Here is a 23,642-nt window from a genome sequence, read left to right on the forward strand (position 1 = left end):
GAAAGCTAAGGCATAGCATAGTTAACCTTGGTTAATCTTCATTGCAAGTCCAGGTTAGTCTGGTTGTCTAGCTATGTTGCTGCGTTTAGCCAGTCGTTGGGCGCGCTGTTCGTCTGTTTCCTGGGCGATTCGTTTCCTCTTCATCTCGTTCCGATGGCGATTCCAGGCTTCCTCCTGCTTATCAGAATTGTCGTCGTCCATACTGCCAGCTCAACTGTGGTTGCGGCGTACGCGAGCTCTCCTTTTCAATCCTCCGACATGTTATCAGGCTTGCGACGCAGCTGGCGCAGGCGAGCACAACGACGAGAAAGCGCGATATGACGTCATCCCAAACGGCGGCACGGAAAGGCGCGGCGCTGCTCAGCAGCGGAACACCTGTGGCTCGGTGCCATAGGGTTACTAGACTGAGTCTAGAGGACAAGCTACCCATAGGGCCCATGCATTGAAATCGGGAAGCGAAAGAGCGCAGCCATGTTGCTACGCGCCGCGGTTGCCAGCCCCTGAGACGCTTGCTAGACTTGGCGACAGTAGTCAGTTTTTATCTGGCAACGGATAGCTTGCAGCGCAGAGAGAACGCGAGTGGGTGTGGTGGTGTAGTTGACCTTGGTCCTGCACCTGGCAGTTATGCAACCAAAGGATGATTCTGTTCAAAGTCTTGGCGGTATGTGGCTTTCAATGATCACGCAACACTGAAAATGCCGTATAGCTGTTAAGGCCTCCCTGTTCGCTGTCGCACGTTTCACTCGACGGGGTTACGAGCTCGAAGCCGTGCACGGTCGGCAGATTCCGCGTTGGCGTTCCGTACCCGCGGGGGCGGTATATTGCAGAAGTCGCGGAGCGCTTTTTTTGTTACGGGTTCCTCTCCCCTCGTGACGACAGATCGGTTTCTTCGCAAGTACTGACCCCGGGGCACATGTAACCGACAAACGGAGAACACCTGCGATTAAAACAGGCCACGCAGAATCACTAGGGCGCCCCCAGGGGCAGTGGGGTGGATCGAAGCTGAAGCAGTGCGGTCCGCAGGTTGGGGCCACCGAGGCCTGAGCGTGCCAGGAAATGTTCGCATACATAATTGGCTGTATGCGCGGACAGCCGATGTCATAACCCCTTGGCTCGCGCAGCGGTGTCTCGCAAGGTCGAAGTGCTTCAAAGACAGCTGCGCCCATTATCTTTCTTTTGTATCGGTGCAGTGAGCAGAATGAACCAGCACAAGGATGGTGGGCATCGGGTGAAGTCGCGAATGCGAGTGATATGGCATATATAGCTCGCGTCAGCAGGCCGCGTATGTGTAGTTCATGCTGCTTGGTTATATATCGACCCTGATATTGCTCAAATAATGCCAGTCAGATGTATGAACTGTACGCTTAATACGTTCCTTGCGGTACCTTAAACGAATGGGTCAAAAGGACGTTTTCGTTTGTTACGTTTGTTCATGCCGCGTCTATGCGACCCCCCCCCCCCCTGTTCTTTTTATATATATGTGCATATAATCCCTTCCCATGATGGATCGAACTGTTAAAATTGTCACCTTGTCAATAAAAAATAACTGCCATGCACATTAGCATAATGAACACGATTCCATGACGAGATCGACTTTTTTTCCCTGTGACACTGAGAAATGTAGGTAAACCATAATTTCTTTATTTCTCCGGAAAGCATTGGTCTTTTGTACATGTGGACATCACAAGCTTAATTCAGTGCGTAATGCAGCTGTTACAACATAAATTGCGACATTGAGGGCTATGCCACATATACATAATGAAAGGTGAAAAACACAGAGGGAAGCTCGAAAATATGCTCTGCGCTGCAAAGTATAACATATATTCTCTATATGTACCTTATATCTTAAAAAAAGCAATCTATCAATGTCCCATTTACCATCAGGATTATTATCAAGTTTATTATCAGCATGTGTACAACAAGAATCTGTTAGCCAACCAAACATATGGTGCTTGCACTTCAGCTGGGCCGTGGTATAGCACAACTGCAGAATAACTTGTATCGTATCATTTACGTTGTAGAACAATATGCAAATATACTACAGCAACACTACAGATGATAATAATAATTCGAAATTGCTCAGTGTATGTTCGAATTTAATATACTAGATAAGAAGTAGAACAAATAAAAGAATCAACTTGCTTTATATAACATTATGCAAAAATGAATGACTAAGCATATGATAATACGAAGTAGTTCCTAGCCAACATCTCGTTGAAAAAGTAAAGATATATGAAATACAGTATATTTATAATCAATGAGATTAGTCGCTGTAAAAAAGAACTGTTGCACACAATTTTTCTCATTCCATTCACCGTAGTCTGTTTTGTGTTAACATTATGCAAACTTTCGCTTAGTTGTTAAAAGATTTCTTTTACAGAATATCTTTGTGACCATATTTGTTGAGTATTATCGGTTGAACCAATATGCACCAAGCTAAATGGGAGTTTATAATTTGTGTGACTGCAGTGAATACATTACCCAGACCAGCAATGCCATTTCAATGCTTCAAGAATGCTTCATGAGAGGGCAGCTTGAATGGCATGTATTATACCGCCTAGAAAAGCAAGTCGTATGCCTTGTACATAGAAACCAAGGCAGAATATAAGGGCAAGGCACAGGTGGGCAAAAAGGAACGCATTGTCCTATTTCTTTTCATTCGGTTGCTTGCTGCACCACCTATGTCGTTGGTATGAGAGAACAGGGGCTTCCTGTTGCCTCTGCGGAGGGTGTATTTTATTGGAGTTCCCCAACTTGCAAAAAAAGTGCATTTTGGCTGATGAGCAGGCGTGTATACATTACGTTCTGAGAGCACAACAATAATGCCATCTACTATCGGAATGGCATACTTTCTGTAATCATCACCATGGTTCTCACTGCACATCTGTTGGATTCACAGTTTTCTCATACCACACTGACAAAGTAATGTAGGAAAAAGTTAGAGCACACTTCTTCTCAACAACGGGATTTGCATATGTCACTATTCCCTCTATTAGCTTGATCCTGAAAGAGGTCACACTTGCACAGCCTAATAAGCTAATAACCATGAACCAGGCGAGAAGAAAAATGAGTGACATATAAAACCACATATTTTTTATTAGTATATGGCTGGATGGTATCCTTTGTCTCCTTCTGCATTCGCGACTTATGCACTGAAGTGCTTTCCATGTTACAGGACCAACAAGCTCAACTTTCAGCATGGACGCTATGGATTTCTTAAAAGTTCTTCAATAATATTGTTTGTTTACGTTGCTGTTTTTCTTGCTCCACAAGGTTTAGTGCTTCCCTAAAAGTGCACAGACAACATAATTTTGTAGATGATAAGGGATATCGAAGTGAGTAGCCATCCTTTCTTTATTTGTAATCTAAGCTCTTTTTCCCCATTCCGCTGAGAAAAGCTGAATAAAAGCATAGTGGATTCAAATACTAAGAGCCTAGATCTTGCTCTAAAAATCACGTCGAAGGTGTGCTGGTCACTTGCATAAAGCATATATAGTGTAAAAAATCAGGCACAATGAAATTATATAATACACATCAGTAAGTCTGAAAAATAGCATGCTCATTTTGTACTTTTTTATATTGCAAGTGCAGTACTTTTCGCAAGCAAATACAACTGCATGTTCTTCTTTTCCCCTTTTCGAAGCGAAATTTATAGGTTCTAAGTTATGAAGTCAATGCACATTATCTTAAAATTTTACACTGGTGCTTTCTCACACTTTCATTATATATGTCCAAAAACAAGAAAGGGGCTGGCAGATGGAATGGCACACCGTGGTATAAACTTTTTTAAACAGGGTTGAAGTACCTCAGACAGGCTGGCCAGCCTGGCCAGCCTGTCTGAGGTACTTCAACCCTGTTTAAAAAAGTTTATACCACAGTGTTTCATTATATATAGATTTTATTCACACGCACATTTACAGACGTTCCTTCAAGTTGCTCCGTAATGTTTTTCCCCCATTTTTCTCAGTCTGACTTACTCGAAAAACCAGCAGCAACCATTAGATTGTCATATGCCAAGTGTTTCAATGAGGACTGTAATGCTTTAAAAAGGGGCAGCAGTGATAAAAAGTTACTTTTTAAATTACGCAAAAAATTAGCGGCATCTTCAATTTTTATTTTCCTCTTGCTGGGTTATCTCTTGCATGAAATAATTATCATAAGGAGACAGACGCAGGCTTCCTGCATTTGCAGTTGTCATAAGCTGAAATGGAGTTAAAGAATTGAAAAATAGTAGGCCCATTAGCCTACTTCCTGTATTATACAAAATATTCGGCAAGAAAATCTATAGCATAAGGGCAACACTGGATTACAGTGAACCAAGGGAACAGGCTGGTTTCAGGAAGGGATATTCTACAATGGATCACATCCATCTCATCAATGAGGTAATCGAGCAATCTGTAGAGTGCAATCAGCCTCTCAATGGGGCTTTCATAGATCACGAAAAGGCATTTAATTCAGTAGAGATACCGGCAGTCGTCAAGGCATTGCGTAATCAAGGAGTACAGGACGCTTACGTAAATATCTTAGAAAATGTCTACAGAGGGTTCACAAATAATACATAATTTGGCATGAATTTATGTCTACAAGTTGCAATTTTAGCACATGAAGAAGAATATTCTTTAGAAAAGTATTGCAGATCCAGAGCTACTGCACTTTAAAACGTGCCGAGCGAGACTTCAATGGCTGCACTACCTGCGCAGCTTCCAGAATTTTATCTGCTATGTATAAAACGGATTATAGTTGCATTGAAGTTACTATTAGTAGTACCTGAGCATAGCATCTACTGGTGCTGGAACAGTATTTGCTTTGTGAGCAGTGCTTGCACATAAGTGCCCCTTGAGTGTTCTGTCACCCTTTTTGCCTGCTCTCTGAGGCGAAGTATGCAGTATGTCCTTAGCATAAGTTTAATCAATCCAATTACATGTTCAGGGTTGTCTCTGTAACGTTCAATGCTTGATAAGGTTCTTTCATGCCTCTCACAAAACTAGCGGAATGATAGTAGGACCAGCCGCTGTATTGCCATTTTTCGAACATTGGCCAAATTATCACGAAAGACATGTTCAGCAGTGTGAAGGACATGGTGCACCAGAGCAGACGGCATGATCAATCCCTCATTATTTTTAATGAAAATAAGTACACTAATGATGTCCTTGACAAGTAAATCAGTGCAAGCAGAGCATGTTACACGCTTTGCCACTGCTTTCACAATGCTCAAAATGCTCTCACAATGCTTTCACTGCTCTCACAATGAAGCCTCCAGCATACTGCACAACCTCACTACTGAAATTTGTAAGGCCATAGCTGAGGTTTCCATAGTCATGGTCAGCTACCTCAAGAATAATAGATTCCTCTGGTGAAAGTGATTCGTCACTCTCCTCATCCCGGCTCCGCTGCATCCTCTGATGTGGCACTGTGATGAGGCCCTCAAGATCTGGAGCGACATTTCCCGTTTTCACTGGCGCTACATCGGCATGAATGAGGAGGCTGCGATAAGCATATCGAAACAGCATGGCAGAAGGATTGTTGTTCCACCCTCCTCGATGGTGCACACAACTGAAAAAAATTTCCAGGCGATCTTGGCTCGGGCAGTATGTGCAAATGTAGCTGCAAGAAAGAGAATATCACAATTTTATTGCACGTTGAAAGTAATTTAATTTCCATGGGTACTTAATTGTCACAGTTTACATACGTGACCTATGCTTTATAGCATGAATATAACCTGGAAATTATAACTTATGTTGCAGCAACAACAGGGGCTATATCTCACAGCTGTTCTATTCAATTTTTTTCTTATGCTGTTGTGCTAGGCAGCAGATGCCAGTGATGAAGGGCTAGCTGTATGACTAATATGTCGTGGGGGCAAGCATCTTTCCTTGCTGTTGTGTGAGAGGACGTCAATGCCAGCGCTTGCCTGATTTTGGTTGTGTGAACTTGACTGATTAATTGCAATTAAAGTTCATTTGATCAATCGTCCATCCCTAACAATTTGCTGTAACAGGTGCACCATATCAATCCTACGGTTGCAGGTGTGGCGTCACCAAGTGCAATGACTTGAGTAGCCAAATTTAGTTAACTGTGCTTTATTCTTGCTGCATATATAGTGTACATTTGTGACATTTCATTCCCTAACATATGTCTGATTGTGCACTGACCATTTACTTCAGGGAAAAGTGGAAGTTGCAGACTTACCTACACAGTGCCGACTTGAAAAGCCTCTCTGCAAGTTCAGCTACACTCTTTAAGGTGAATGCCAAACTGATCATTGACATTCGTTTCCCAGATGTACAGGCTAGGTCTCCAGATGGTAGTCGCAATTCCATCAGATGGGTGGAAAGATCTAGCATAGTTTTTTTTCTGGTGGTGAATTGCTGTTGCTCGAAGTGGAGCTTTGAACGCCAATGCTCTTGGTCTCTGGGAGTTCAGGATGTCCACATAGACGGCACCCCCGGACTGACCCACCCGGGGGAAATCGGCAGTCGCCTTTTCCTGTCCTCCTCTCCAATCTTCGTCTTTCTCTCCCGTCTTTTTCATCTTTCCTGTCTTCTCATCACTTCTCCTCACTTCCTAGTTTCCGGGCGGCAAGGGTTAACCTTGTGTAGCTGGCCAGCCTTGGTTATGCTGTATTTGGTTATAGCAGCGATGTACGGCTGGCGTTGGCAGGGTTTCTATAGCAGGAGCTCCTGTCACGTTCCCCTGTTGGGCTCCATGGTGGGTGGTCGGCATCGCGGCCGAAAACCCAATTGTACTTATGGAAAACGCTTTTCCTAGACTCCCTGATCGCCCTCAGAAACGAGGGCGCACCGAAGAGGTCTTTTAGTTTTTCGGACGCCAAATCCACAATTTTCCTCGCTTTCATGTAATCCACGCAGAAAAACCAGCTAAACAAGTACGAACAATCTCCCCGTTCCTAGTATCTAAGTCCCTTACCGAAGTTTTTGGCCCAGGATATAAGGTGTCGAGGATGGCTAGCGGTGACCTCCTCTTGGAGCTCCGCGACCAGAAGCAATTTGAGAAGCTGCCACAGCTAGTATCATTTGGGGAGACCCAAGTAGTAGTAACCCCGCACCGCACGATGAATACCTCCCGCGGCGTTGTCTCGGACGATGATTTGCTGGAGCTCACTGAGGCTGAGCTCTTGGAGGGCTTCAGCGAACAGAATGTTACAAATGTCAAAAGAATTAAGATAAGGCGAGATGGTAAAGAACTAGCGACCAAACACTTAATACTCACCTTCAATTCAAGTGTTTTGCCCGAGTCAATCGAGGCCGGGTACATCAAGCTCCGTGTAAGACCATACGTGCCAAATCCCCTCCGATGTTTCAAGTGCCAGCGTTTTGGCCACAGTTCGCAGAGCTGCCGAGGCCGCCAAACTTGTGCGAAATGCAGTGCGCACGAACACTCCTCTGAAGCTTGTGAGAATGCTTTCCACTGTGTAAACTGTGACGGGGATCACGCCGCGTACTCGCGGTCGTGCCCCTCCTGGAAGAAGGAAAAAGAAATAGTAACTATAAAAGTAAAAGAGAATATATCATTCAAGGAGGCACGCAGGCGGGTTGCATACCTGCCAAAGAAAAGCTTTGCCGAAGTGGCGCGTCAGGGGGCAGCGTCACAACGGCCTCCGGCGACTGTCCGACCCACACGCAGTGAGTCGGCAGTTGCGCCAATTGCCCCCACGGTGGTTGCAGCTAGCGCTGCTCCGCCAACCGAGGAAAAGGGGCCATCGACCCCGAAGGTGGGCGCAGCCGAGGCTGCCTCAACCTCCCAGGTCCCTCCCAGTGCTGGCAATGGCCGGCGCAGCCAAATCTCCCAGGGAGCCCCATCGACCTCCGGGCTGGTGGGCCCAGGGGTCTTGCCCTCCAAGGCGGGACCCTCTCGGAAAACTTCTCGCTCGCAAGAGCAGGTGTCCGGCGCCTCACAAGAGGCAATGGACACTACACCTAACCTCAAGGCGCCCCAGGCGCCTAAGGAGCGGCGAGGTTCCCTCGAACGCTTCAAAAAGAGCAAAACCCCGGTTACAGGGCCTCGAAAGGCTCTGTAATCTAAGACATCCCTTCCGTTTCCGTAAACACAGCACCAATTAAATTTAAAATATGGATACACAAATCATTCAATGGAATGTCAGAGGTCTACTTAGGAATCTTGATGATGTTCAAGAACTTATCCATAAACACAATCCAAAAGTGCTGTGTTTACAGGAGACACACTTAAAATCTACACACACAAACTTTCTCCGAAAGCACGTTACGTTTCGCAAAGACCGCGAGGATGCTGTCGCAGCATCTGGCGGTGTAGCTATTATTGCTGACAAAAGTATAGCGTGTCAGCATCTAAAGCTCCAAACGGCCCTTGAGGCCGTGGCCGTTCGAGCCATACTTTTAAATAAACTCATTACAATCTGTTCTCTGTATATACCACCACATCATCACATTCACAGATGCGACTTAGAGTCATTAATAGATGAGCTCCCGGACCCCTATTTTATTCTTGGTGATTTTAATGCACACAGTACTTTGTGGGGCGATTCACGCTGTGATGCGCGAGGTCGCGTCATTGAACAGGTGCTTTTTTCCTCTGGAACATGTCTCTTGAACACGAAGGAGCCCACATATTTTAACCTGTCCAACAAGTCATACTCTGCCATAGATCTTAGCATTTTATCGCCGACGCTTTTACCCTATTTTAAATGGAATGTGCTTAACAAGCCGTATGGGAGTGACGACTTCCCAATAATCCTAACCACGCCGAAACAAGATCAACCTGCCCCGCTGGTCCCTCGGTGGAAGATTGACTCAGCCGATTGGGAACGGTACCGAACTCTTACTTACATGACGTGGACTGAGATGTCTGGTATAACCATAGATGATGCTGTTGCATATTTTACAGCTTTTATACTGGATGCCGCCTGTAAATGTATTACACAAACGAGCGGCGTGGGTTCCAAGCGGCGTGTTCCCTGGTGGAACGATGCATGCAGGCAAGCACGGAGGAACCAGAACAAAGCGTGGGCGATATTTCGCGATTCTCCCACAGCTGAAAACCTGGAAAACTTTAAACATGTAAAATCCCAGGCAAGGAGAACGCGCCGACAAGCAAGACGAGAGAGTTGGGCGAAGTTTATATCAAGCATCAACTCGTACACAGATGAGACAAAAGTATGGAATAGAGTGAAAAAGGTTAATGGACAACAAACGTATTCCCTGCCTTTAGTAAATAGTCACGGAGAAAGCCTGGAAGATCAAGCCAACTTTCCTGGCACACACTTTGAACACATATCCAGCTCCTCACACTACACCGAAACATTCCTAACGAACAAAACGCGAATAGAACAGCAAAAGTTACAAAGAAAATGTGCTAAAAGTGTGGCGTACAACGAACCATTCTCTATAGCAGAACTGCAGGCAGCACTGAACTGTTGTAATACATCCGCCCCAGGTTCAGACCGCATAATATATGAGATGTTGAAACAACTACCCTCCGAAACACAAAAAACCCTCCTTTACCTTTACAACATTATATGGTTTTCAGGCGAGATCCCCTCTGTTTGGAAGGAGGCTATTGTAATCCCAATTCTAAAGCAAGGAAAGGATCATTCCTCTGTGTCAAGCTACAGACCCATAGCACTAACAAGTTGCCTCTGCAAAGTTTTCGAAAAAATGATTAACTGTCGCCTACTGCACTTCCTCGAATCAAACAATTTGCTCGATCCATACCAGTGCGGGTTTCGGGAGGGTCGATCTACCAGTGACCATCTTATACGTATAGAGGCACGTATCCGTGAAGCTTTTGTGCATAAGCAGTTTTTCTTATCTGTATTCCTTGATATGGAGAAAGCTTATGATACTACGTGGCGGTTCGGGATATTGAGAGACCTCTCACACTTAGGTATCCACGGAAATATGTTCAATGTAATCGAAAGTTATCTATCAAATCGGACATTCCGTGTTCGTGTGGGCAATGTTTTGTCACGGAAATTCGTACAGGAGACTGGAGTGCCGCAGGGCGGGGTGCTCAGCTGCACGCTCTTTATAGTAAAAATGAATTCTCTCCGTCTACACATACCACATAACACCTTTTATTCAACATATGTTGACGATGTGCAGATAGGATTTCAATCAAGTTCTCTCGCAATCTGTGAGCGACAGGTCCAGCTTGGCCTTAACAAGGTCTCCAAATGGGCTGATGAAAACGGGTTCAGACTGAACCCACAAAAAAGCACCTGTGTTGTTTTCTCTAGAAAAAGAGGCCTGCGCCCTGATCCTGAAATTGTGTTGCATGATGAGCGTCTGCCTGTAAACAGGGAACATAAATTTCTAGGCATAATTTTAGACGCGAAATTAACTTTTATACAGCACATAAAGTATCTTAAAAACAAATGCATGAAAACAATGAATATCTTAAAGGTTCTCTCACGCACAACCTGGGGCAGTGATAGAAAATGTCTCATGAATTTGTATAAAAGCCTCATACGCACACGACTAGACTACGGAGCCATAGTCTACCAGTCGGCTACTCCAACTGCTCTAAAGATGTTGGACCCTGTCCACCACTTAGGAATTCGCCTGTCCACAGGTGCCTTTAGAACAAGCCCAGTGGAAAGTCTGTACGTTGAATCAGATGAATGGTCACTTCAACTGCAGAGAACATACTCGTCTTTCATGTATTTTCTTAGAGTGAACGGAAACAGTCAGCATCCCGCGTATTACACCGCAAACGATTTCTCCAGTTGCCAACTTTTCCGCAACCGGCCCAGAGTGGCACAGCCTTTCTCCATGCGTGTTAGAGACATGGCTGAAGAAACAAGTTTTCCCCTGCTTGAATACCATCCTATGTCCCCTGCTATACGGCCCCCACCGTGGCAGTGGCAACCAATAGAGTGTGATATATCCTTCATAGCTGTTACAAAACGCGCTCCTGTCGCGTATATACGAATGTACTTCCTGGAATTACAACACAAATACTCATGTCCTGAATTCTTTACAGACGCATCAAAGTGTAATTCTGGCGTATCTTACGCAGCAGTCGGTCCATCCTTTTTGGATACCGGTGTTTTGCACACGAGCATAAGTATCTTTACAGCAGAGGCCTACGCCATATTGGCTGCCGTTAAACACATTAAAGAAAGTAATATCCCAAAGGCAATTATATACACAGATTCATTGAGCGTTGTAAACGCTTTGAAAACTGTCAAAAAATATAAAAACCCTATCATTGTATCTCTTTACTCAGCATTACTAACCACCTATGCTTCCAAGCAGCAAATCGTGGTATGCTGGGTGCCGGGGCACCGCGAGATTGAAGGAAACGTGTTGGCTGACCAGCTAGCCACATCCATCAACGCGAACGCTGCAGACATTTCCATGACTGTCCCTGTAATGGACCTTAAGCCCTCCATAAGGAAAGCGCTCAGGGCTTTCTGGCAGCGGTTGTGGGATAAAGAAACAGAAAATAAACTCCATGTTATCAAGCCATATCTTGGCAACTGGCCGCCGGTATCAAAGAACCGCCACACGGAAGTAATACTTTGCAGACTTAGAATAGGACATACATACAGTACACACGCATACCTCTTGTCAGGTGGTGATCCAACCATGTGTGATAAGTGTGGTGAGACACTTACCGTGCTTCACATCCTGATGCAATGCACAGAATTAGATGCAAATAGGAAAAAGCATTTTCCATTACCTCACCGGCAACAAATTCCACTTCATCCTCAAATGATTGTAGGCATAGAACCTTTCTTCAAACATGAATCCCTGTTTAGATTTTTAAAAGATGTAGATAGTTTCCATATTATAGCCCCAGGAAATCCGTAGCACAGCCTCTAACAGAGGTTTCTGCTGCGGTAGATGCAATAAAAGAAAGCACCTGCCTCTCAGCCTTTGTACTCAAAGGCCCCCGGAGGCATTAGTGCTATTTACATATTCTCGCATTTTAGCTCCATGATCACTTATCACGCGTACTATATCCAGAGACCACTACATGTATCACTATCATAATTTTATGCTATATACTATTTTACGCTTCCATGTCACTGATTGATTTTAGGCCACTTTACAGCCATGTTACATTCCACCATCGCCACTCACAAATCAGCGCTTAACACAGCATTATCAGTCATGGCGCTATTTGGCCATACCTGGCCCTTGCGCCACTAAACAACACACATCCATCCAGTTCAGGATGTCAAATAATCTAGAAAAGGCAGATTGTTAGTTGAACGTAGCATAGGCTTTCATTATGACTCACCGATCGACATGAGCAACAAACTTTGATGTTCCCTCAGACCCCTTAAACTGCTGCAAGTTTAGTTGCCGTGCCAGCTCCAGGCTTCTGCTGACCGACCAACTGAATGTTTGTGCAGCCAGCCGGACTTTCATTATCTGCTGATAATATTCAATATGGGCCCTTCTGAGCTTGTTGGCTGCTCGAAGGCCTTCGGCTTCTTGAAGGTCTTGAAGTTTTTCAATGTAGCGGGCCCATTCAATTTTCTGTAAAATAGAATTTATATGTTAGACTTCACAATAGTTCACCAGATACATTATGCGCATACCCCGTATTTGGCGCTTTGCAGAACTTTCTTGTCTCCAAGAAGATTTCTGAGCAGTTTGAGGCCATGTGCTGCATCAAATACAATTGACACTTCTTTTGATGGCTCCACAGGGTGGGTGAAGGATGTCTTGAAGGAGTTGCTGCTCGTCTCATGGACACGGCAGCCCAGCAGTTTTGCCATTGCAACATTTGCAGCAAGGGAATCACAAACGATGGCAACTACATCGAGTGGACATTCGGTGAGCTGAACAATGGCCTCAATAATAATGTTCTTTAGCACTTCTCCACTGAGTCCGTTATTAAGAAAGTAAGCAAATGGCATTTACCATGGGGAAGCAACTCCCATTGCCATCAAAACAAGTGCGTCTCCAGCTAGGCTTGTGTCATCTGTATCCATCGGGGTCTGGCAATTGCCCAAGTCAACGTAGCCTATCAGCCGGCCACTTGCAGTTTCAACATCACACTTTTTTCTTATGCTCATGCCATCTACCATCACACAGCAGAGTTTCTCCCTTCCACTCTTTTCTTCGAAGGATATCTTCAAGTGCTCAAGGACTTCGTGGGTAAACCCTGGCCAAGCATCAACTACTCTCAGCCATGTGCGGATTGTCTGTTTGCTAGGCATGCAGAATATGCTTGAGACGTAATTGTAGGCACTGGGTGAATGGTAGTACAACGTAATTGCAAACTTGCGAAGTTTTTCACTGTAGCGCCTTCGACTTCGTGCTCGGCTGATGCTGGTACTCCAATTTTAATTAGTTCCTTCGGTAGCTCGCCAAATGACTCCAGTACCAGCTCCCCTTCAGGAGAGAGCAGCTGCTTTTCTTTCATCTCACTGATAAGTCCCTTAAGGGTTGCTATTTTCTGTCTCTTCTTTTTAAGGTTATGTTTTGTTCTTTTCAGCTTTCGTCTTGTTTCAGACAGTGTCTTGCTTGTGTCCAAAAGCTTTGTCCTTGGTGATTGCAAAGTGGAATACATGTGATCATCACTCCCTTCGAGGTGCTGGGAAGGTGCTGCTGTCTGTAATGAAAGAGGTTTCACCAGTATAGGTATAGGTGCAACATTTGGAATGTAGGACATCTAACATTGTGTTTGCACTATACAGCTAATATTACAAGCTAAATTGCTGTTGCAAGGATAAATACTACATACCAGAGAAGTCCAAAAACAAGAAAGGGGCTGGCAGATGGAATGGCACACTGTGGTATAAACTTTTTTAAACAGGGTTGAAGTACCTCAGACAGGCTGGCCAACGTTTCGATAGGTGGACCTATCTTCGTCAAAGGCGGCCTGGTCATCCTCGGCGTGTTAGTTTTAAAGGGTTAGTGCAGTGACGTCACGTGCGGGTGTTGTCGCTGGCGGCTGGTTTTAAAGAGAGAGATTACAAGAGGGAACAGGCGTTGTCGTCCGACGTCTGTGAGCCTCATTCTCAAGACGAAGGGACAAGAGCGTGAGAGTGGGCACGCGGGGAGGAAAGAAAAGAAATAGAAGCAGAAAAAAGGGGGAAAAAAAGGAAAAAAAAGCAGGGGGGAGCCAGGGCCGTACCAAGACACAACAAAGGGGGGGGGTGAAAGAAAAAGAAAGAGAAAAATGAAATCTTTAAGAAATACGGGGGCTTGGGAGCGTGTTGGGGATGCGAAAGGTTAGGAGGTATTCAGGGGAGTCGTTGGCGGCATGTTTTTGAGGCATTAGAACGGCCGGTCAAGCAATGGGTCGAGTAATTTTGAAATAGTTAAGGTGGCGACGAGGAGTCTGCGGTGCAATGTGTGGGGTGACTGAAAGGCAGCGGCATGGTCTTTCAAGGGGCACTGTCCCACGCGCTTAACGTAGGTGTCGTTACGGCGGCATCCAGAAGGCGATACTCCGGGTTGAGGCGCCGAAAAAGGCATATTGACTTCGGAATGTGTTGTCGAGGGGGTTTCAAAAAAAAAGACTAAAAAAGGGGGCAGGGGGAAGGGGGGGCGAAATCGGTATAGCAAACAGGAGGGTGACGCGTGCAGAAGCGGGCGCGGGCAAGTGTACATGGAAGAAGGGGATCGTACACTTGGTGTAGACGTAAAATCCTGAAAGAGTACATTAAATTGAGTAGTAGGCAGAAAATTTTTTTTCCTCTTTTTTTCTCTTTCTCCCCCTCTCCCCTTTTTTTCCTCCGAAATGAAAGAGTAGGTGAGGTTAAGAATTAAAGTTGGCTGGTGGCCTAATGTGTTTTGTGTATTGGTTGATGATATGAGAGTTTCAGATTTAAGTTACAGCTTTTAAAGATTCTAAGTTGCCGCGTGCCAAATTAATTCCTGTCGGGTGTAGGCAATTAAACTTGTGTATGAGGTATGATTCCGTGTACTTCCTTTCGCGAGGGGAACGGAAATTTGTTTGTAGTATATAGAGCCTTGCTTTGTCAAACATATGTCCATGTTCATTAATGTGGCTGGCTACTGCTTTGGGTAAATTGTGTTTTGTGTCCGCGCGGTGACCATTGAGTCTTGTATTGATTTGTTGTCCGGTCTCACCTATGTATTGTTTGCTACAAGCGGCGCATTCTAGACAGTAGACTACATTGCTTGATGTGCAGGTGAAAGCCGAAGTTACCTTGTGTGTGTAATTCGACGCTGTACTTTTTACTGTAGTAGTGGATTGAATGTGTTTGCATGTAGAGCACCTGGGGCGACCACAGGGATTGGTTCCCAACTTCTTCTTTTTCTGTAGTTTGGCGTGCACAAGATCATCTTTAAAATTAGTGTTGCGTCTGTAGGCTACTCTGGGAGGGTCGGGAAAAATCTTCTTAAGTTTCTGGTTGCTGGTGAGAATCGGGTAGTATTTACTTAGGATGTTATTCACGTTTGGGAGTGCGTTTGAGAATTTAGTAGTAAGAAGAGGCGTTGTTGTTCTTGTGATCTTCGGGCGGGGCTTGAGGACCTCGGCTCGATCAAGTTTGGTTGCAGCGATGTAAGCTGTTTGAAGGTCACTGTTTGGGTGGTTCCTGTTTGATAGCGTTTCTTTAAGGTGATCGAGTCTATCTATGTAGTCTTGGTTTTCAACGCAAATGCGACGTAGTCGTGTGGCTTGGCCTTTAAAGATGCCTTGTTTGCAATGTCTGGGATGGTGGCTGGTATATGCTAGGTACTGTTGTTTGTCGAAAGGTTTCCTATACAGCGTTGTCTTTAGTTCACCATTGTCAATGTATATTGTTGTGTCCAGAAAGTTTATGCGCTCAGTTGAGGATTCTGATGTGAATTTTATTGTTGGGTGAACAGAATTTAGAAAGGATACATATTTATCTAGACTGTCTTGGCCATGTCCCCAGATTATGAGTATGTCGTCTATGTATCGTAGGTATGTGTGGGGCTTGGTAGTGCAGCGCGATAGGAAATCTGTTTCTAGAGTCCCCATAAATATGTTCGCGTAGGTTGGTGCAAAAGGCGTACCCATGCTTGTACCATGTATCTGTAGGTAGTAACTCTCTTCAAATTCTAAGTAGTTATGTGTGAGAACTAATTCAAGGAGAGACAGGTAAACTTCAGTAGAGTGTTGTGCACTGTGTTTAGACAGCGTTTGTTTTATCGAAGATAAACCATCAGGGATTGGAATGTTGGTGTACAGCGCCGTGACGTCTAGTGTTGCGAGAATTGTGTTGTGGGGTAGTGTGCCTTTAGTATTAATGTCTTCTATAATTCTCAGCAGGTGGGGCGTATCTTGTACAAATGACGGAAGTGTTTTCGGCAAGTTACCAAGGTAGTGGTTAAGGAATGTGGAGATGCTCTCTGTCGGGGTGTTGTTGTTTGATACTATCGGACGGCCTGGGATAATAGCAGTGTATAGTTCAGCGGATGGAATTTTATGAATTTTCGGAAGGAGGTAAAAACGTCCGGCAGTTTTGTTGCTTGGTTTAAGAAATTTGTATTCTGATGGTGTTATCAATTCATCAGCCAAAAGTGATTTCAGCCTGTTGGTAATTGTCACTGTATAGGACAATGTCGGATCGTTATCTAGTTTGCGGTAATGTTCTGGGTTGTTTAGTTGTCTGTAAGCCTCGTGCTTGTATTTTTCTATTGGCCAAATAACTATACTTCCACCCTTATCTGCTTCCTTAATAACAATGTCATTCCGGCAGCTCAGATTTGAAATGATATGACTCTCCGACGCAGTTATGTTTTTAGGTCGCTTAGATGTCACCATCCAGCCACCATCCCAGACATTGCAAACAAGGCATCTTTAAAGGCCAAGCCACACGACTACGTCGCATTTGCGTTGAAAACCAAGACTACATAGATAGACTCGATCACCTTAAAGAAACGCTATCAAACAGGAACCACCCAAACAGTGACCTTCAAACAGCTTACATCGCTGCAACCAAACTTGATCGAGCCGAGGTCCTCAAGCCCCGCCCGAAGATCACAAGAACAACAACGCCTCTTACTACTAAATTCTCAAACGCACTCCCAAACGTGAATAACATCCTAAGTAAATACTACCCGATTCTCACCAGCAACCAGAAACTTAAGATTTTTCCCGACCCTCCCAGAGTAGCCTACAGACGCAACACTAATTTTAAAGATGTTCTTGTGCACGCCAAACTACAGAAAAAGAAGAAGTTGGGAACCAATCCCTGTGTTCGCCCCAGGTGCTCTACATGCAAACACATTCAATCCACTACTACAGTAAAAAGTACAGCGTCGAATTACACACACAAGGTAACTTCGGCTTTCACCTGCACATCAAGCAATGTAGTCTACTGTCTAGAATGCGCCGCTTGTAGCAAACAATACATAGGTGAGACCGGACAACAAATCAATACAAGACTCAATGGTCACCGCGCGGACACAAAACACAATTTACACAAAGCAGTAGCCAGCCACTTTAATGAACATGGACATATGTTTGACAAAGCAAGGCTCTATATACTACAAACAAATTTCCGTTCCCCTCGCGAAAGGAAGTACACGGAATCATACCTCATACACAAGTTTAATTGCCTACACCCGACAGGAATTAATTTGGCACGCGGCAACTTAGAATCTTTAAAAGCTGTAACTTAAATCTGAAACTCTCATATCATCAACCAATACACAAAACACATTAGGCCACCAGCCAACTTTAATTCTTAACCTCACCTACTCTTTCATTTCGGAGGAAAAAAAAGGGGAGAGGGGGAGAAAGAGAAAAAAAGAGGGAAAAAAAATGGCTGTGGCTTAGGTAAGGTTAAGCCCAGGATGCGAAGCATACTAGCCTTTATTTTAGTTGTTGAACCACTGTTTAGCCTGGTGAACTGCTGTTGCTTGGCTATATTTGGTTCGGCTAGACGAAGAAACAACTCATGCATTACTTCTTCGCCTTCAAGAGTGGAACGCGACAGCGTTCCCGTCGACCCGCCAAGGGGTGTAAGACAATGGGCTACAGGGCAGCGACTACGCGCCCCGCATTGGACGCGGTGAGCGTCGAGCAAAGCAGCGTTCGGCGCGGCAACGAAATGTGCGCCTGAGCAAGAGACGCACGCCTTAGAAACAGCGCGTTTCTAAGGCAACACCGCATTCACTAGAGGCGCTTTTGTACCGCTTTGAAGCGTTGTACTCGTGGCTCAGTGGTAGCGTCTCCGTCCCACACTCCGGAGACCCTGGTTCGATTCCCACCCAGCCCGTCTTGCAAGAGTTGAGCCAAAGCCACTTCTCCTCTGTCGTGACGTCACGGTGTCACGTGATTTCATGGTCACCGCCGCGCCTGAGGAGCTGGGTTGAGCCGTCGTAATATGCTTCGCATAAAAAAATTTCCTGCCTACTACTCAATTTAATGTACTCTTTCAGGATTTTACGTCTACACCAAGTGTACGATCCCCTTCTTCCATGTACACTTGCCGGCGCCCGCTTCTGGACGCGTCACCCTCCTGTTTGCTATACCGATTTCGCCCCCCCCCCCCTTCCCCCTGCCCCCTTTTTTAGTCTTTTTTTTTGAAACCCCCTCGACAACACGTTCCGAAGTCAATATGCCTTTTTCGGCGCCTCAACCCGGAGTATCGCCTTCTGGATGCCGCCGTAACGACACCTACGTTAAGCGCGTGGGGCAGTGCCCCTTGAAAGACCATGCCGCTGCCTTTCAGTCACCCCACACATTGCACCGCAGACTCCTCGTCGCCACCTTAACTATTTCAAAATTACTCGACCTATTGCTTGGCCGGCCGTTCTAATGCCTCAAAAACATGCCGCCAACGACTCCCCTGAATACCTCCTAACCTTTCGCATCCCCAACACGCTCCCAAGCCCCCGTGTTTCTTAAAGATTTCATTTTTCTCTTTCTTTTTCTTTCACCCCCCCCCCCCCGTTTGTTGTGGCTTGGTACGGCCCTGGCTCCCCCCTGTTTTTTTTCCTTTTTTCCCCCTTTTTTCTGCTTCTATTTATTTTCTTTCCTCCCCGCGTGCCCACTCTCACGCTCTTGTCCCTTCGTCTTGAGAATGAGGCTCACAGACGTCGGACGACAACGCCTGTTCCCTCTTGTAATCTTTCTCTTTAAAACCAGCCGCCAGCGACAACACCCGCACGTGACGTCACTGCACTAACCCTTTAAAACTAACACGCCGAGGATGACGAGGCCGCCTTTGACGAAGATAGGTCCACCTATCGAAACGTTGGCCAGCCTGTCTGAGGTACTTCAACCCTGTTTAAAAAAGTTTATACCAGAGAATGTGTTGTAATGAGAGTACTGCATAAAGCTACAGTATTTTCAACGGCAGCCTACCTACAGGTTCTGTGAAACTTTCACATATAGTTGCAGCATAATAGATTAAAAAAAGCGAGCACTGTCAGCCCCAGTGCCATTGCTTCTTGCCTCTTACCTGCATGTGCCTGCTCGGCGTCCTTGTTGGGGGACGTTCCACATGGGAGCTGCCGCGACGAGGTGTAGGAGTCATCTGAGAGAAAGAGCATCGCTTACATGGAGAAGTGGCTGTTTTCATTGCCTGTGGCTTACCCTCAAACGCTTCCTTGGTGATATGAGTGACAAGCCCACTGCCAAGGAGCTTGCTTGAGGCGTGCTGGCAGCCTAAGCATAAGCAAAAGAAATAAATTGGGTGAATGTCAGCACCACTGCCATTGCATCTAGCATCTTACCTGCATGTGCCTGCGCGGCGTCCTTGTTGGTGGACTTTTTACAAGGGAGCTGCCGCGGCGAGGTGTAAGAGTCATCTGAGAGAAAGAGCATCGCTTACATGGAGAAGTAACTGTTTTCGTTGCCTGTGGCTTACCCTCAAATGCCCCCTTGGTGACATGGGTGACACACCCGCAGCCAATGTGGTAGCTGGGGGCATGCTGGCTGCCTAAGCATAAGCAAAAGAAAGAAATTGGGTGAATGTCAGCACCAGTGCCATTGCTTCTTGCCTCTTACCTGCATGTGCCGGCGCGGCGTCCTTGTTGGTAGACTTTCCGCTGTGGTGGCGAGGTGTAGGTATCGTCTAAGTGAGAAGAAAAGGGCATTAAAATGGGGAACTGTGGAAATAAATGCACTTTTGATGTATGCTTACACTGTTCTTGCCTAAAGGTTTTCAAGAATACACCAGCACTCTAACTGATTTTTGCTTTTTACCTGCAGGTGCTGCTGTGAGATCCTTGGTATGGCTGTGTGCAGCACTGTTATACTTGGTGGAAGCACTTGAAGTGCTAGCGAAAAATATTGACAATTATCCTTGTCTGCATCACTATTCGTGCAAAGCCTCCCTCATCTATGTGGCACGTACCATAGCTTTATATTGAATTCTTCCTTTATTATTTCACAAGGTGTTTGATATGTACAGATGTGATCTATATTTTTGTTCACCCTAGTGTGGAGAGAGCATCATTAAATTATTCCTTTTTATGCGTGGCTTATTTTTGGTTTCTTTCTGAATTTATCACACAGCTCCCATAACGCTAAATGGACTCCATGTCACAACAGTCATCAACTTTCATTTTGCAGAAAAACAAATTTCCTGACCCATTGTGCACATTCCCATTACTCGCATAATCTCATTGTAGTCTACCTAAATGACTTGCTTGACCTCCATTATAGAGTCTTGCATTTTAATTGAAATACCATTCTTTCTTTAAACAAAATCATTGGATACTTCTCGTAATTTCTGTACTATACACCTCCAATACTGTGCATTCACCATTTTGCTTATTGTTTCCGACTACAAATGTCTTTAATTTAGATATTAAATTGTACCTTTGGCGCACACAGAAGGGCTTGTCATTGTATGTCAACCCCATAACAACAGGGAAATATACTTCATTCAACATTTTGAAAGATCCAACAGAAGATTGATTAATGCAGCGTGCAGTGCGATTAGACTGAATGAGCCACAAGATAATTCATCCCACTTGGTAAATTAAACAAAATTTTAGTAGGATGTAAAACACATACATTGACACACTAATGTGGTGGGTCCACTTGCTTTTACAGGAAAATAATTGGTGTGCGAGAAAAATATTTTTTTCATGCCCCTTATAGACTGATCTAACGGAAAGGAGCTGGATTTGCCTGCGTGATCTATTTATTTTACCTGCGAGTCTACCCATCCAAAATTTGTGCCCCAGCTGCTTATTTAGTGGTATTTTAGTTTGTCAGTATTATGTATGTGCATGTTGTCTAAAAAATAAAATTTGAAGATGCTCGTAGTGATATATGATGTGCCAGTGTATGGATACAAATGTAACAGACTCGGCATCAATTGCAAGTCATCGGTGCCACAGGCCCGGAGTCGATCAAGCAAATCGTTCGCTGCACACGTTTGTGACAGAACAACATATGTCATATGAAATGTCATGCAAGAAAGATTTGAAAATATTGCACAGTTAATGAAACGCCTACGCCGTTAATGCATGGGTTCATGCTCTCGATCTCATCGGTATTAGGTACTCGCTTGTTGATTGCTTCCTGGCACAGAAATACTCGGCACAGCATCAGGCTTCAACGTCTTTCTACTGTGGCCTTTATAGAAGCACGATGCTTCAAAGTGCAATGAACAGATTCGATGACTTCCTTTAAGATTAGCAAGTACAACTACGGCTACAGTGATCCACCTGTTCAGCAATTCCCTATTACTGAAAGGAAACCTGCCAATAAAAACGCCGCTCAGCACGTTCATTGTGTTTTTTTTTTGTACTTCGCAGACAAAGCGACAGGTAACAAAAAAGTGCTGTACTGCGATGTTTCCCAAATATAAACGATTGCGATACATCACGACAGCTGTCTACTCGCGTGGTATTCAACAAGAAGATGCACTCCTTTACTCACATGTGAAGAGAGATGCCAGAGCCTTTCAGGGCTTTGGTCTTGCACAAAAGACACGAAGGTGCCATCGCGTCAACCGATGTTGCGCGATCGCACGTCAAACCTAAACTGTACCAAACGAAACTACCAGCCACACGAAAACACAAACAAAAGGAATTCGAAACCGAAACTCGCATCATCCTTTATTGCATGAATGCGTACATCATCATTTACATAAGTCACGCACTTAGCAAGCGCTTTCTGTAAACGTAATATGAAAGCATCACCTTCATAAAGCCATCAAATATGCGTTTTTAAATGACAAAGCATAAGGTAACTTGTACTTGTTTTCAGCCCTTTCAATAGCAACTGCGCTGGCCACATTGACCAGTAGAAACAGGGCGGCGCCCTAGAGGTTCCCACTTTTCCGGTCCAGCTTTTCCTCTAGAGTTGTTCTACTAACTCTATGCTCGGTGCTACTAGTGGGGCATGCGCAGTAGTGACTAGGGAGCGAGAAAGAGAGAGATAAATATCCGTGGCGAGGCGCGCGTCGTGAGAGCACCGCCACGGCGAAATCGCAAGTTCGCGGCCAGTAAAGCTTTCGCTGTAAAAACCACCGCCATTACCAGTCGACCGAAGTGGCGCACAATGCAGACTGTAGGGAACCAGCGTCCGGATCGTCTGCTTCCATTGCTTGCATTGCTTGCAACGCCGTGGCGCACTGTTGCACAGGCGGCTTGCGACAACGCGGGTGTGACAGGCAAGACGGCATAGCTTCGAAACTCCGGAACAGCATCCATACGCTTGCGCGTATAACCTGCGTTCGCGAACTAGGTGTGACTATCATTTTCCTTATTGGTGGCGTCCATTCTCACCCGTATTTATGACATTTATCAAGCTCTCTCTTGACGCAAGACGCGCATACGTAGATTATCCGAAATTTCTTGACCCCTCTCGTGAATTATGTAGACTAGGAGGCGTATCTGAGCAGATTGTACGCTCGTAGCTAATTGTGCCGTATGCTCCCGAATCTACGCAACCAAAGTAAATTGTGGACTTTCCCGTCCCGGAACACCACAGTGGTTCACGAGGGACGCCTCAGCGAAGGGCTGACGATTGTTTCTGAGAATCTTGAGCACTGAAGTGCGCACACAAATGCTTTACAGTGCACGTAAGTTTCCCACTCCTAGAGTTCTTTAATGTGCATACACTACTAATTGCACGAGCCTTCTTGCCTTCCGCCTCCATCGGAATGGGCCGCCGTGGCCCACATCAAACCCGAGAACTCGTGCTAAGCGGCGCAATGCCATAGCCATTAAGCCAACGCGGCTTCGTAAGCTGCTTCGTAAGTTATTGCTACAAATTCTTTGAGGGCTCGAGCACGTTATGAACATCTTCTCCAGCTTCCTTTCACGTCAGGAGACTCGCGGCGGCACTCTTGTGGGTTTTAAATGTGCGACGGGCACCCAGAAAAATATATATATTGATACTACTGCATCGTGAATGCAAGCATTCCGTTCTTCAGGGTATGCATAGTGACTTGTATTTCAATCGGGAAGCGGCAAAATGTGCGGCACCAACCCACAGAAAAGCAGCACAGGCATGGGAAGTGAGCCGATAATTAGCGTGGTTAGCACTATCGCGGTCGTTATTTCTACTTGTTCAATGCGACGCTTGCTCGTTCAAGCGCCGTGAATGGGGACAATTGTGGATATTTCAGATTGCTTATTTCCCGAGTTACAGTCAATGTTCGCGCACATTCGGATGCGTTTGCACCTATCGCCTCGAGTTTCCTGGCCAACGACATTTTCTCATACACATAATTCATTGCAGTGATGACTGTGACGCCTGGGGTGGCAGTT

The 23,642-nt window shown here is 45.3% G+C and overlaps 1 long non-coding RNA gene across 1 annotated transcript; it reads left to right on the plus strand.

Moving 5' to 3' along the window:
* The first annotated feature begins 563 nt into the window (after nucleotides 1-563).
* LOC139057020 (uncharacterized) lies at nucleotides 564-12,743 on the plus strand. Its single transcript, XR_011512519.1, has 3 exons — nucleotides 564-661; nucleotides 6,165-6,243; nucleotides 12,661-12,743. It is a non-coding gene; the product is annotated as an uncharacterized lncRNA (long non-coding RNA).
* The last annotated feature ends 10,899 nt before the right edge of the window (nucleotides 12,744-23,642 follow it).

Source organism: Dermacentor albipictus, chromosome 3, assembly GCF_038994185.2.
Source record: "Dermacentor albipictus isolate Rhodes 1998 colony chromosome 3, USDA_Dalb.pri_finalv2, whole genome shotgun sequence".
Classification (NCBI taxonomy): domain Eukaryota; kingdom Metazoa; phylum Arthropoda; class Arachnida; order Ixodida; family Ixodidae; genus Dermacentor; species Dermacentor albipictus.